The following is a 16,603-nucleotide window of genomic DNA, read 5'->3' on the forward strand; positions in this document are numbered from 1 at the left end:
AGTCGCCCCTGGGCTCAAGTTTTCTGGCTGCCCTGCCCATAGAGGTTGCCTGGGTTTCTGTGGCTTTCACGAAACAATGCGTTTCTCTTTTTCAATTTTCAGGCTTTTCATTAAAATGGTTCGTTGGCGTCTGTTGCTTCTAATGCAAAGAAATAAAATGTCTCTTTTGCCTCCAGGTGAAGACTTTGGATGGCTTTCACTCAACATGAGGGTGTGCTTGAACTCTGCCTCCGAGTGGGCTCTGTGCTGTTCCCCAGATGCGCTCGGGAGGAGCCTGGGGGTCTCTCAGTGGGGCGGTCCGCTGCGGGCACTGACTTGATGGGGCCTCTACCAGCACGCTCCGGGGAGAGCAGCACAGATTTATTTATTCATCAATTACTTCAGGCAAGGCTTGGGGGGCCAACCAGTGTGGTAACTCATGTTAGTTCCCTGCCCGCCCCTCCGCTCCTCCCTCGTCTCTTCTGTCACACCACAAAAGGTCTGTAATTCACCCCAGAGACTTAAGATACTGCATGAATGGTCCTAAATTAGAAGGAACCTAGTGTCCCCTCTGGGGAAGTTTATAGGCTGGTAGGGAGAAAGCAAACCAACCCACAATTCACTTAATTAGTTAAGCACATGACGGATCTGTGTGTAAACATTCATTCATTCATCTCTCTGACAAATGTTTGTTACACTTCAGTATGATCCAGACACTTGTGGGGTTCAAGATACAGTGGTGAAAAAGTTAGACAATGTGCCTGTCCTCAAGGAATGGGGAGTAACAGGAAGATTAACCATCCCAACACATGTTCACACATTCATCAGGCACTTTTTGATTCAAAGTACTTTCATAATAGTTTTCTAAATCTGTCCCCCACGAGAGCCTCCTGGGGCAAGTATTCTTTCCATTTCCAGGTGATGAAACGGAGTCTAGGCTGGTAAGCGATTTGCTCAAGGTTATTTGAATTTATCTTGATACTGGTCCCAAATCTATATATTTTTTTCTACCAACATATATGTATTCTACCAGTATATACACACACACACACACACATATATATATATACACACACACATATGTATATATATAAATATACATTCTATATATACTCTACCAGTATATATATATATATATATATATATATACACACACATATATGTTTACATACATACACACACATATATGCATGTATACACACACATATGTGTACATATATGTGTATATACACATATTCATTTAATTACTTATTTACTCATTCATTCATTCATTCATTCAGCAGGGCTGGCCAATAAGACAGAAGGAGAGATCCGCTGGGGGAAACTTAGTAAAAGTTTTTTGCTCCTCTAAAGCAAGCAAGAGTGGAGTGAGTCAGATGTCTCCCTCTCCCATTCGTACCCCTACACATACACATACACTACGGCCAGTCTTCAACCACAGGTGTAAGGTCTGGGCCTCACAACTCCACGGAGCCACCTTGTAACTCAAGAGTCAACAGGCAAGAAGATGAAAAGTCAACAAGCTGAGAATAGCAGCAAAGAAAGGTTGAGAGAGCCTGGATTCCTGACAACACCTCGAGTTGCTATATCAATCGAGAACTGTTTTCTCCAGACTTCATACTATGGGAGACGATGCAAAGTCCCTACTGCTTAACCCAATATTAGATGTTCTGTGACTTGGTGCCTGACACATTTCTAACAGATCCAAACTGTCAACTGGAGTGTTTGGAAGGGAGCTCATCATATCCATCTGTTTCTAGATTAAAATCTCTGGTACCCCTTAACTCAAATGGGACCTTGCGCAAGTTTCTTATATAAGCCTCATTTTCCTGATCTGTATGATGTTGGTCATAGCAGTACCTACCTCATGGGATTGGTAGGATTGTGTAATTTAATACATGGGAAACATTCATGATGTCTAAGTAAACTAGGAATAGATTGGACTGCCCTGCATCTGATAAAATGCATCTATGAAAAGCTTATAGCTAGCATCATAATTAATGGAGAAAGCAAATGCCTTTCCTCTAAGATCAGGAAAAACCACCTTTTAAAAAAAGAATTTATTTTTAAGTAATCTCTACACCCAATGTGGGGCTCAAACTCACAACCCCAAGATCAAGAGTCACATGCTCCAATAGCTGAGCCAGCTAGGTGCCCCAGTAACATCGTCCTTATTTTCAGACAACAGGATCATCTGTGCAGAATATCCCATGACATCTATGGAAAAGCTACTACAGCTAATAAGTGCGTTTGACAAGTTTGCAGGTTACAAGATCAATTCCTGTCAACATATTGTTACCTCTTTATAGTGGCAACGGACAATCGGAAACTGAAATTTAAAAAAGAATGCAAGAGTCAGCAAACTTTCTGACATATAGGTGAAGGGCTAGATAGATTTCAGGTTTGTAGGTTACATACAGTCTCTGTCACAACTCCTCAGCTCTGCTGTTGCAGGGCAAAAGCACCCCCGGACAATATGTAACTGAATGGGCGTGGCTGTGTTCCAATAAAGGTTTCATGAGAAAAACAGGCAGTGGAAGAGACTTAGCCCTTTGGTCGACCCCCGACACGTACAATAAGATGACAGATATAAAATTCCCGGGGATACAATTGACAAAAGATATGCAAGACCTGTATATTAGAAAGCTACAACACATTGTTAAGAGAAAGCAAAGAAGACACAAATAAATTGAGAGTAGACTGTTTTCCTGGATTGGCAGGGCTCAACATTGTTAAGATGTTAGTTCTCACCAGATTAGTCTATTGAGATAGTATGATCCCAGGCAAACCCCCAGGAGACTGTTTTTGTAGAAGTTGACCAGCTGATTCGAAAATTCATATGGAATTGCTAAGGACTTAGACTAGCCCAAACAACTTGAAAACAAACTTGGAAGATCTACACTATTTGCGTTCCGGAGTTATTATAAAGTTACAATAACAGGAGTGTGTGCTATTGGCAGAAAAATAGACAAGTAGATTTTTTAAAAGCCAACAATGGAATCAGAAGTCCAGAGATAGACCCACCATACTACCCATAGAGACAGCTGCATTTTAACAAAGGAATAAAGGCAATTCGGTTTCACCAAATAATGCTGGAAGAATGGAATGTTCAGAAGCAAAAAAATTGAGTCTCAATCCATCCTATGCACCATATAGAAATTTTAACACATAGACTTAAATGTAAAACCCCAAACTCCAAAAACTTCCAGAAGAAACCATCATGGAAAATCGTCGTAGTCCTGACATAGGCAAAGCTTTCCTAAGTATAACACCAAAAGCACAGTATATAAAAAAAGCATAATCTGATGAACTAGTGTACATTAAAATTAATAACTCTGTCCTTCAAACAATGTTGCTAGGTTAAAAGGACAAGCCACAGATTGAGAGAAAATATTTGTAAATCACGTATTGGTAAAGGCTCCTGCACTTAGAATATATGAAGAACTCTCAAAATCGATAAGAAAACAACTTAAAAATTGGGCATAATATTTGGACAGACGCTTCATCAAAGAAAAGAATCATATGGAAAATAAGCCTATTAAAAAATGATCCCCGTAATTAATCATTAAAAAAACACAGATTACAACCACGATGGAACACGATCACATGCCCACTAAAAAGATGAACCGCACTTGGTTCCAACAGGTGGAAGCCTAAACAGATTGTGGTATATCCATTCAGTGGAGTCCGGTCAGCAGTAAGAAGGAATGAGCTATAGATGGATGCAATAATGTGGATGAATCTCAAAAGCATTTTACTGAATGAAATGGATTTTACTGAATGAAATGCCAGACTGAAAAGAGTACACGCCTATGATTTCATCGATAGGGAATCCCGGAAACCTGCGCGGTTTATTACATGTCAGTTACACGCACTAAAGGTATAAAGACAAGCCTAGAACAGTGCTAAGCACCGTGAATGTCAATTAGCACTAATATTTTTCCTGAAGTCGGAACTGAAGCCCACAGTGGCACTCCATCTCTAGCCCCTCTGGAAGCCACAGGAGCCATAAGCTAATGACCCTAGTGATAAGCATTTCTGGGCCGCAGTGGCCTTGTATGGGATACGGGCAGAGTGGGGGCCTATTTTCATTCAGATCCATTCCTCATCCAGCCCTGCTCTGCTCTGCATCTCCAGGGGCTGACCCCCACAGGCTGCAACTCTCGGGAGCCCCGTCAGCTGGATTCTGGATGGGTTCAGTGAATGGAAGACTCTGGGGGAGTCTCGAGGGCAGACGTGGGGAGGGAGGTGGAGACAGAGTATCTTTCCTTCCCTTTCTGCCTCCTTGCGTCTCCAGGAGCAGCCCTGCCTCCTGCACGACTCAGCTTCCACCCTGTGATGGCCTCCAACCCCCTGTGGCCCTGCCCCCCACCCCCGCTCCATTGGCACCCCCGCTTTGCCCTCCGTCCTGGGGCTACCAGCGGCTCCTGCTGTTGGTAACCTCTGTGCCACCTCCCACATTCACTCCCTCGTCAAGTCCGAAAGGGACTTCTTCTTTCCTGCTAAAACTTGACAGACAAATAATTTCTAAGGTTTCTTCCAGATTAAAAAAAAAAAAAAAATTCAAGAATTTAATAGTGGAATTTCAGGCACGGAGACAGGCAGCGACGGGGATGTGTGGAGGACGGGCGGGCCTTCTGGGAGTCTCTCCAGGCTCAGCACACAGACGGCTGCGTTCCTCCGTGGCAGGACCCGTGGGACTGTGCGTGTGGGGACTGACTCCAGCCCTCGGTCTGAGGTCCAGGGGAGTATTTGGCAGGAAGCTCAGACGTGTTTTCATTCAGAGCCTCACACGGATCAAAGTGATGTGGCCGCACTGTCTTCTCAGTTAAAGTGATCCAAGGTGCTTTGGAAGGACGCACTTGGTCCGACCAGACTGCCGTCAGCATCAGCTGGGGATTTCAATGGGAACAGCTGTCACGTCTCTGTGCACGTGTGTGTCTGCAAACACATGTGTGCGTCCTCAACTCTGAGACCCTCTCGTGCCTGTTTCTTTCCTGAGCCTATACGGAATGTTCTGCTTCGTTACGCCCCAGGAGAATTGTTACTATATCCATGATGCCTCTTATCATTGATGGTGTCTCCGAATACAGGAAATACAGGCTCCCCCTCCCCCCAGAACACCACCCAATTAAGGTTTTCCCAGGAAGACATCTCTTGTTTTTAACACCCAAGTTTTATAGACTATCTGTGTCTCACAATACTTCATTTTTTGGGGTCTGGTGTTTATAGAAGAAAAAATTATATTCCCATTCAAATGACTCAACATAACATTTTTCCTAAATAGAGTGATGAGTGGTAAAAGTCTCTAGTTACATGCCAAATAAAATCCACAGCATGTCAGAATCACACATACGTGTCAACAAAAGGGGAGTGTATTTCAGATGATGCTGATGCTAAAAGAGACCTTCCAGATTCTTCTCAGGGGAGCCATTCTCTACCATTGTGTGCTTGTCCACAGTGCTACTAGGCTCACGCCCTTGTTTTTGACCAGGGCTGAACAATACGTCCCCTCAAAGTTGAAAATGGCAGCAAGAAAAGTGATTACAGTAGAAGAAAGGATGCTACCATACAGGGAGCGTATCAGCCAGCTACGGCTGTGTAACGAATTTCCCCCCAAAGTCAGTGGCTTAGAATAGCAATCATGCACCTGCAGGGTGACTGGAGGCTGGCTGAGCTAGGCTGGGCTCAGCTGGACGTTCTAGGATACAGTCGGCATTTAGTGAGACAGGGAAGATGACAGAAATAACAGGTTTGAGGGTAAGGGAAGCCTCAGTGGTTGGGGTAAGGACATGGTAAGCGTGAGAGCGGTGTTAGCCATCCAAGTAAAGATGTCAAGTAGGAAGGAGAGCGATTGAGCCTAAGCCCCAGGGGAGGGGAAACGCCTGGAGATACCAGTTTGGGGAGCATCTGCTGGTATTTCAAGCGTGAGATGAAGTCAGCAAGGGAGTGCAGACGAGAACGGAAGATAGCTGAGCATACCCTAGACTGCGAGAACGGGGTGCGACGTTGAGTATGTGAATTCACCAGGGATCACTTGCACCTAAGAGATCGAAGGCGATCAGAAGCCGTGGAATCGGAGCCTCCTCCCCTGCTCTCAAAGCGGTGGTCCAAGGCCCGTCAAATAGCCCAGACACGCGTTCTGTGAAACTGCACAGCGGTTTCCAAAAAATCTGAATTAGCCGCCATCATTGAAAGATCATTTAACAATTGAAAGAAAAAGCCTGGAGAAAGTTGGGAGTTTCACCGAAAAGGCTAGATTTTCAGCTCCTCTTTGACAAATGAAAACCTCTGGGCATATGAAGCCTGCATTCCTGCCTAACAGCGCTGAGCCAGAGCTGGGAGCGGTTGCCCTGGAGACAGGCCTGGGCATCCACTCCACCCCAGCCCCCCCACTCCCTATTGCCTTCTGCGGACCCCACTTTGCTCACTTACATTCCCACCTAACTCCTGTGGGCCCTTGAGTCTATAAACCCCCTAGCTGGGTCTGTGGACGTTCTCTACATGTTCCTATCTCATGGCCCCAGGGTTCTTATCCTCAGAGAAGACTTGGGACTTTACCAGCCCGTTCTATCCATGGCCTTAGAACCTGTTGGGAGGTCACATTCTCCTGGGTACCATATTTTATTTATTTTATTTTATTTTATTTTATTTTATTTTATTTTATTTTATTTTCATTTCTAGAGAGAGAGGGAGAGTGCAAGCAGGGGAGAGGTAAGAGGGCGAGAGATAGTATCTTATGCAGGCTCCACGCTCAGCGTGGAGTTGGACGCGGGGCTCAATCCCACGACCCTGGGATCATGACCTGAGCCGAGATCAAGAGTCGGATGCTCAACTGACTAAGCCACCCAGGCGCCACCCCCCGTGGATACTATCTTTGATGGTTTGAGGCATGGGTTTGTCACTGAGGACCTAGAGTGAGTTCAGGCCGGTGTAAGACATTTTATGTGCAAAGTGGGGAGCTTTTCTCCTTGGCTGTAAATGGGCTAAGTCAGGGCCAAGTCTAGAGTTCCCGTTACGGACTGAACTCCCTGCTCAGCCTTTCGAAGTGAAGAAGGGACAAGGTGAGGAGGAAGGAGGACAGCACTGCTCCCTGGTCCCCAGGCTCCTTAGGCCTCCCCCTGGGCAACACGTCTGCTCTGGGCGCATTGAGGTCTTGAATGGCTCGGCAAGGAAACAGCAAGGCCAATGTTTTTCCCAAGCACTATCCTCGGGGCCTGGGGGAAATTTCAACGGCTCTGGGTCGCTGTCCCAGGCCTGGAACCTCAGCAGGAGCCCACGCTGGTGTTCAGCTTGTGCTGGACAGACAAGGAACCCGTGGGCGAACGGGCAGTGGAGGGGCCCCAGCCTTCAGGGGCCCCAGCTGGCTGAGAGGGCACAACGCTGCAGTCCCGGGCAGGTCACTTTGCTCTTCTGCACCTCCAAGTTCGTCATCTCTGAAATGGGGGAGAAGTTGCCCGCCTCAGCCCTCAACACAGCCCAGTGAGACAGCGCGAGGAGTGTTCCGGAGGGATCGAGCACCAGGGTACAGAGCCTGAGGGCTGCCTCTGCCTTTATGGGCTGTGCGGCCTCGGGCAAGTAATTCGACCTCTCTGTGCCTCAGTCTCTTTGTCTGTAAAATGGGAATGATAATAATTTCAACCTTAGACTCACCTGGGATGGGGATCGTCCTGCCTTATAGACTGGTCGAGGGGAGAAATGGAAGCAATGCTAACAGACCCGGCCTGTTCTAAGTGTTCTGTCCAGCGTGTGGGGCTAAAACTCACTGCTGAGTGCTTAGCACGGCTTTGATACTTCAAATGTGCTCAATGCTTATTAGCCATTGCACTGGGTTGAACACTGTCCCCTCAAGTTCACGTTCACGGAGAAGCTCTAAATGTGACCTTAGTTCAAAATAGCGTTTTGTACCACGACGTACTTACGGATAAGGTGGGAGTGGGTTAGGGTGGGCCCTCCATCCGATGACTGGTGTCCTTATAAGAAGGTCAGGGGAAGACACAGAGAGACACAGGGAGAGGAGGGCCACAGAAAGGTGGAAGCACAGCCTGGAGCTTTGCTGTCACAACCCCAGGAACACCTGGGGCCACGAGAAGCTGGAAAAGGCAAGGAAGGATTTTTCCTTGGAAACGCGGCAGGAAGCGTGGTCCTGCGGCCCCCTTGATGTTACACTTCCAGCCTCCAGAACTGTGAGGGAATGAATTTTGGTTGTTTTAAACCACCCGGTTTTGTTTCAGCAGCCCTAGGAAAAGGAATACAAGCATGATTATTTCCCTATGATAGAGGGATGGAAACCAGAGATGCAGTGGGGGAAAGGATGGAGTGAACATCCGTAAAGAACTTATAATTTGCCGGCTATGTGCAAGTTAAACAAAAAAGAAAAAGCTGAGGAGGGAGTGTCTCTGAAGCATCAGGCATTTTACTAGTGGTGATTTCATCCCTGTTACCCATAAGGATATTAAGGCTCAGAAAGGTCAAGCAACTGGCTCCTGGTCACACAGCAAAGAGAAGGGAGACTGGGTGCCAACGCCTGTCCCGGCAACCCCCTCCCCGTTCTGCCCTTGCTAAAAAGAGGGCTCCGTGAGGATCAGGCCAGACTTTGAATCTCTGGCGCTGGAGTGGCACCTGCCACGACGTAGGCTGTCCGGAAATGTCGGCTGATGAGTGAATGAGTGAATGAATGCAGGTCTTGAGTCCCTTCGTGGCCCTGAAAGGCTAGGTCTAACTTCCCCTCCTGCTCTGTTCTGAGTTTGATTCTCGGACTTCAGCCTCATGATTACACCCCCAGCAGACAGCAAAGGGACTGTCTTCCTCAATGGAACCGTGCCCGCAACGTTCAGCCCGCTCCGATGGGGAGGGAGCTGGCCGCGAGGAGTGAGCTGACTGCAGCTACGGGCCCAGGGTCCCTCACGGCCACGGTCCCCCCTCCGGGCAGTGAATGCACATCGGGGCTGGGGACTGGAGGCAAGAGCCAGCCGATCCTGACCCCCGCTTCACACTCTGAGTGCTGGTAAACATAACAGAACTAAACGACAGGGTGTCCACGGCAGCTCATTAGTCCACAGTGACAGTTACTCACAAGGCCACACAATGAAGTCAGTTAGGGACTTCTCTGGGAGACTTGCTCTGTCTGCCTCCGAGGCGAATTCACTTCTGATTTCTGAAGTCCGCTTGGATTCACAGCATCGAAAGGAATTCTCCTTCATAGAGATAAGTAGTGGCGAACGTTAACGCTTCTCAAACATCTTGTCTCCTGGTCTCTGCTCTCCAGTAATTCATTAGCTGCAGGAGGAAGGAGACAGTCCCCCTGCCCCACCTCCTTTACTTTCTCAAGTCTGAACAAAATCTGGCGAAGTGGCCGTCCAAGGTCATAACACATTCGCGGTGGCCTCCAGTGAGCTACAATCTGGTTCTCCATCTATTTGAGTCTGTGTTGGGTTTTGTTTTTTTTTCATTACGTTTCTATAATAGTTAACAACTGTATTAAAGCATTGGAATATGAAACATGCATCTGAAACATTCCTTAAAAAAAACAGCTTAAAATCACCGGGTGAGATTTTATTAGGTCCTTCCCCACTTGGACGAGCTCCTGGGAAGGGGGTTCACTTATTTATAATCATGCGGCCTAACCCGGCCGTTCCGACGCTCAGTGCCTTAAAACAGGTCAGCATTTCCTTCTCTCCCACGAGGGGCTTGGTGATCAGGCGGGGCTCAGCTGGGTGTTTCTTCCGGTCTCTGTCGGTCGCTTTCATTTCCGGAGGCTGGAGGTTGGTCGAGGGAGGGTGGCCCTCAGCTGGCCATCTGGAGACACGGGGCTGCTCGACGCGTGTCTTCCCGCAGCAGGCGAGCCCGCGTGCTCTCACGGCCAAGGCAGAGGCGCGAGAGCAGGGGGGAAACACGGGCACTTGGTCCAGCTTGGGCACGAGTCACATTCGCTCACGTCCCTGTGGCCAACGCACGTCACGTGGATGAACTCAGGGGCGGGGACAGGAAGTGCAGAGTCACGTGGCAAAGAGGCTGGGGGTGGGGAAAGGGAAATCAGGGCCATTGGTCCATCCTGTCCCGCGCTTCTCGTCCCACGGTTCTGCCTTGACCCCTCAAAGGAGGGCAATCCAGCCACTCCTTGCAGGGTCTCGGGGGTCACGGGGAAGGAGCTTTTGCTCTTCTCTCCACCCTTTACGGGCAGGGACCCCTTAGCTGCTCCTTCACAACACAAGCCTGGTGAAAGCTCGACACCCAGGAGACGCGAGGGGATGGCAGGGCCCCACCTGCTAGGTCTTCGGGGCTCTCGCTCCTGGACAGTGCTCATCCTGGGGCACCGTGAATTCATCACGCACTTCCTGCCTCCAGAAGGGAGCCCCACGGGGCCCTTCCGACCTGTAGAATGTGCATCCCTCCCCACCCCTTGCTCCCGCTTCCCAGCCTGTGCCTCAGTGGGCGAGACCAGGCGGCCCTTTGCTTCAGGTCTAAGCCCTTATTCTCCAGTCCAGGGTTCCCTGGGGGCCTTGCACTTGGGCTCCTAAAGGCCACGCCTCTGGTGGAGTTTGGCCCAGTCTTGTGTGTATCTCGTACCCTAACTTGTAATGAACCCACGACTGTCCGTGGGAAGGAAGCATCTGGGCAGGTCCAAGGCAGGTGTCTCAGATGCCCCCAAACTGGTCAGTGAGGCGAACGCCCACTCCTCTGAGAGCTGCTTCATCACTTCCTGTGACAATGGTTATGTGGTCAGGAGCCCTGGCTGGGCTGGCCAGGGGAGGGCAGGGCTGGAACAGCCGTGGGAAATACTCTGATGGAGGCATTTTCAGTATCAGACATGATCTTCTTCTCTTAATAAGGCCGTCCCAGAACGGAAGGGCCGGAGGAAGAGTAGGAAAATTCCTCCCGAGCACGCAGTGTGATTTTAAGTCTAAGATGAAGAGTGAAGCAATGCCTCGGGGTGACCCTGTGGGCTCTGGCGATCGCGGAGGCCGGGCAACGTGGCCTTCGGCATTCGCCATCCCTGCACGAGTCTGCCTGGATGTCGGATGTTTAACAAACCAGTGTGTCTCGTTAGGAAGTTTGTTAGGGCGATCTTTGGGGTTGGGGTGGGGGAGGGGTGCAGGAAGCAGAAAGGGTAGGAGGGTTTAAATTGGCTTATATTTAGTTTTAGGTTTCTGCCTCACATCTAGATCTGTTATGCTGCTCTAAGACATACTTAATGCAATAAGAAAGAGGGGGGAAATGAGGGCATTTGGGTGCAAGACGAAAAACAGACAGAGCCAGACTAAGCTGGGTCTTCCGAGGGTATGTCCTGGCCATAGGTGAACTTTCAGGATGACTGTGCTTCCTTGTGGCCAAGGCAAAGAGGTAAACTTGATCAGGTGCAAGATTCGTAGGGTCTATAAGACATAAACATCTACTCAGGGAAAGCTCAGCTGCTCCTGGTACAGAGATGTGGGAAGAAATCTCTTTTAGGTTTTCAAAAAGGAAAACCTCCTTGGCTGAGCTGGGGGGGGGGGGGGGGGGGGGGGGGGGGGGGATCGGGCCTTTGCATGGGGAGGCCCGAGGTGGGAGGAGCGGGGCCTGGGGCACAGAGGAACAAAGAGAGGCACCGAGAAGGGGTCAGCCTGTGCATCCATCGTCAACTACCAGATGCACAGCCCTTCCGGTCCTGGGGGTCACCCTGGCTTGACCTTGGCATCCAGTCCATTTTTCGAAGTTGGGCAACTTTCTGAGCCAGGGCAAGAGGGGGCAGCCAAGCCTGCCTGGGCACTGCCAGGGAGGAGGGAGCAGGTTTAGGAGAGACGCTCGTCTCTGGAGGACGGGATGGGAGCTCCCTGGCCCCAGGCGGAAAGACATGGTGGGGCCTCTGAACTTTGGGGGTTCTCTCCCTTGGTGGGGGAGGGAGACTCTGCTCTCGGTTTGAGGCGAGCCGTTTACAGAATACCTGGTTTCCGGAAAAGGCGGACTGTGGGAATCCTTACCAACACCCCACTCCTTCTCCTTGGTGGGTACTTGGCACCCTACTCCCAGCCCCCCGCGGGCCTGTGGGCGCGCGGCCACGTGACTGGTGCTGGCCAATAGAGCAGGAGTGGAAGGAGGCCACGCCCCGAGCCACGCCCCCCCTTCCCCGGGGCGCAGGAGTAACCTCCCTGCTGCTGCGCTCTGGCCCAGAGAGGCCCAGAGACACCCCCCTGGAAGCTGGCTGAGTCCCCACGGCACTGCGTGAAAGGGCTGCTTGGAGAGCCACCAGGTCTGTGGCAGGCTCAGCTTGCTTCGTAACTGCAGCAGATCCCCTGGGGACTGAGGCAGAGGGAGAGAAAATCTCGGCACACGCACCGTTGTGGGGCGCCGTGGGAACGTCGCAGAGGGCTCCGCAGCCGGGCCACCTTGGTTTGAATCTCAGCCCTGCCAGCTGCTAGTCTCTAACCGACGGCCTGTGCCCTCGGTTTCTCCACCTGTACAGGGGGAATCATAATAGTGCCTGCCGGGTAGAAGTGCTACGAGGGCTTCATGTCATCCCAGCCGGAAAGCACCCGGTGCCCGTTCCTTCCGTCACGCCGGTAGTGTCGGGTGCAGGGCCTGATACTCCAGAAGGTCTGCACGACTGCTACTCCCTGCCCCCACCCTGACACCTCCCTTCCCCAGCCCTTCCCTAACCCTGCACTGAGGGATTGAGTCAAAGGTCACCAGTAAATGCGGCTAGCCCAGGTGGGTGTTCCACGTCCCGGGCACAGAGGAGCGTGACCTCACTGTGCACGGGCCTCGGACGCTGTGCGATGGACCTGCCTGGGGTCAAGTCCGGCCAGCACAGACGTGCTGTGTGGCCTTGGGCGACTCACACCACCTCTCTGTGCCTCAGTCGTCTGTGGGATCATGGCTGTGCTGAAATGTGCGTTGCCGGCTTGGCCTTGTGGAAGGCGGAAGCAAAATAGGGGCCACCGATACCCAAGGGTCACGGTGCCCGGACGGTGTATACTTGCCGGAGGTGACAGCTCAGAGGCATGCGGTGGGTCCCAGCCTGTCCCTGCTGTCCCCCGTCCAGCTCGTCCTCCCGCCTACTGGCCCTGCTGGCCAACAGTGGCGCAAGCCCACCGTCAGGGGCTTGGCTGCAGGCCTGCAAGGCGGTTCCACAGGCTCAGCAGATGCTCTGGGGGAGGCGGGCTCCCCAGCCCTCTTCCCTTTCCACGTCCAGCTCGGCACCCAAATGCAGGTGGCCTCTGGGGTCTTTCTGCCGCACAGCTGTGCGGCCACACTAGTGCTCACTGCGTCTCTGATCCCCTTCCAGACCCCCTCCGGGCTCTGTCCTTATTCGTGTATGGTCCTGTCCCCGCATCCCGTCTCCTCCCCCGTCCCAGTACCTCTGGCAGCTCTGTTTCCCGGCTGAACCCCAGTGAATGCGATGGCAGACGGCCCCCCCGACCAGGGTGTCACGGAGACAGCTGGGGTGAGGCCTGCTGCCCTCCTCACTAGTCTGCGGGGTCGCGACTGATGGGAGCAACCACGCCCCATGCTGGCTGCGCCCCCAACCCCACCCCAACAAACCCCCTGCTGGAGGGCGAGGCTAAAAGGAGCCGTGTCCCCTTGGGTGTTTTAGCGTTTCGTTGCATGAGGGCTCTTCCCCAAGCTGAAGGCGACAGCCAGCTCCTCGTGTCCACGGAAGCTTCTAGGCTCCACTTCGCTTATCTCCTGACTGACACAATGGGGACAAGACTGGACTGAGTGTCTGGGTGGATCCAAGCTATCCCTCGTGGCCCTGGCGGGACAGCGGGGAGGAGCCTTGACTTCTGGCAGCTGGGCTCCAGCTTTGCAAGGTCAGTGTTGGGGCAGCCCTTGTGTCTGCCGTATCCACGGGCGTTACAGCGTGCTTTTTTCGTGTCAATTACAAATTCATTACAAAGATAAATATTTAAGGAACGCTTAGCATTCCGTTGACTAGATGACCCTAAGTTTGTTTAAGCCGTCCCCGTGGTTGGACATTTATGTTACCTCTAAAACTCTAATATAAATAATGTCATGACGGACACTTTTATTCTGATCTTTGTCCAAATATCCGGTTATTACGTAAGACAGCTTTCGAGGAGAATTCCACGATCGACCTCACCCAAGACTCTTCGTACAGATGGCCGGATTGCTTTCTAGAAGAGCACCCTTATTTCAGGGAGGCAGAAACAAGGCCCAGAGAGGGGCTGTGACCTGCCTGTGGTCACGAACGGTGGGAGCAGAGTGGGCAAGCGCTTGGTGATGCTGGTCAGTACCCGTCTGCTGTTGGCCGCTGGCATGGGGTGAGAGCCTAGGATTTTGCTGGACCCGGGTTCTGACAGCACCAGGGTGGCATCGGTGGGGCCCGGGGAGGACGGAGGAGCTGGGAGGATCTCACAGTCTGGGGACCACAGACTCTCGGGCATGATCGCAGCCAGTCATCAGCGTCTGCTTTGGCTTCAGAACCAGGTAGGGGTATGTGAGTGTGTGTGTGGGTGTGTGTAGATCAGTTCGTTTATTCCAAAGGGGAGCAAGCGAGCACTTTTGGACAAGGGATCATCCTCCTGTTGTCTGTATCAGATAGGGACTGGGTCTTGGAGATGGGGCCCGGACCCCTCCCACTCTCCCACCAGATCGCGAGGCCCTGCTGCCTGGCCTGGAATGATCTGTAAAGCGCCTTTGCGTCTGCTCCCTGGAGCTGCGCTCCTGGCCAGGCTCTCCCCAGCGCAAGGCTCAAGAGGCCGGAGCCGAGGGGCGGATGCTATACCAACCCCGGGCCCGTCCTGGTTCAGGCCGACTTCCCCCTTTCCATTAAAACAGCCTGGGCCCAAAGACAAACGACCCAGCCTCAATTTATGACCCTGTTAGCGCCACCGCGGTGAAGAGACATCTCTTCCGGGCAGTGTCTGCAAAAGGTCCCCAAAGCTGTCCCCTGCTATTGCAGAGGTATCCCGCCAGGGCCACCCCCAAGGGGTGGTTCAGCCTGTGGGTTAGGGAGAGGCAAGAAAACACCCGAAGTCACTTGTGCAGAAAAAACCAGGACGCGGTCGATTCCCAAAGGCAGTATTTTATGTGCACTGTTTCCTTCAAGTCTGAGGCTCAGGCAGGCAGGAGTAATATATTAGCTCCGTTGCTTTAACTGGACAGCAGCATGAGCTTGTAATAAGGATGTGGTAATACACCACGAGAATCTGTAGGCTCATAAAACTTGACCTTATAAATCTCTGTGTGTATCAATCCCATACAGCAGCCACTCCCTGCCGTGGAAGTCCCAGACTTATAAAGTGGCCCGTTGATAACAGAGCAATTTATTCCCCCTCACCTCCCTTCTTTTAAACTCCTCAAGACAGACCAATCAGGGCACATTAATCATTTCTTTTTTAAACAGGAATGCCACATCAAAACACGTGAGACCCGAGCCATTCTCGAGGATCAGGCAGTGGGGCCCTGGGAGGTGAAGCAAGCTCATTAACAATTAGGATAAAATGTTCCCTAAGCAACTTCCTCTCTGCTCCCCCACCTTTGCTCAGCCGCTTTGGGGGTGGCGGGGTGGGGGGGTGGGTGGGCGTGGTGCCACTGTGCGGCCCTCTTGCTCTAAATCAGGGGTCGCCAAACGCTCTCTGTAAAGGGCCAGACGGTAAATAGTTTAGGCTTTGTGGGCCGTGCGGTTTCTGTTACAACAGGCATAGACAGGATGGAAACTGATGGGGATGGCTGTGTTCCAATAAAACTTTATTTAGAAACACAGAGGGGCCGCATTTGCTCTGTGGGCCGGAGTCTGTTAGCCCCTGCTCTAAATGGCGCGGCCTCCTTCTTGAGTGTCTTGGGCACCGACTTGCTCTGTAGGAACGATGCCACACCTGGGATCCCCAGCTAGGGCGTGCCCGGCAGTGTCCCACCCATCGGCTCCTTCGATCCCGAGACAGGGTATCATTTCTCTCTCTCATTCCACAGGCGAGAAAACCGAGAACGAGAGGTTCAGTGGCTTCCCCCCAAAGCCACACACCTAGTATGGGCAGGGGTGGGATTCGAACCAGCTGCTCCGGGCTCAAGTGCGCAGGAGGGCAGAACAGCAGCGGTCCCCCGGGGCCAGGCACTGCGATGGCAGCCAGCCTGCGTGGCGTTAGGGTATGCCCGGCATCTGGGTCCCGGCTCCTGGCTGTGTGGCCCCGGGCAAGTCACTAAACCTCTCAGATCCTCATCTGCAAAAGGATGGCAAAGAGCCTGACTGCAGGCTTGTCACCAGGATTAAATAAAACCTGTGGGAAGCTTCCCGGGAGACCCTGACGTGCTGAGTAAATGTTAGTTTATCTAATTGTCTTAAAGCGCTCAGGCGAGCGGCTTGACAGACCTCTTTTCTGGATTAGAAGCGCTGTGTTGGCGTTGCTCTGGTGCAGCCCCCGATTTTGGCAGGGGTCCTCGGCAGGTGGAGCCGAACGTGAGTCCGATTATAGTTCCCAAGCCTTGGCTGAAAGTGGTCGTGAGCTCTGCCGGCCCGGCTGGCCCCAAAGGGAAGGACTTTGAACCCATTTGAACAGACAGGAGGGTGCAGGGGGGCAGCTCCCTGCCGGCCGTTTCGAGGAGGCTCCCGGCAGCATGGGGTTCTATTTAGGGAAGCCGTTTCCCTGTCTGGGCAGATGGCCTGCAGGAACGGGGGCTTGGCCGA

This window comes from Lynx canadensis, chromosome B1 (assembly GCF_007474595.2).
Source record: "Lynx canadensis isolate LIC74 chromosome B1, mLynCan4.pri.v2, whole genome shotgun sequence".
Classification (NCBI taxonomy): domain Eukaryota; kingdom Metazoa; phylum Chordata; class Mammalia; order Carnivora; family Felidae; genus Lynx; species Lynx canadensis.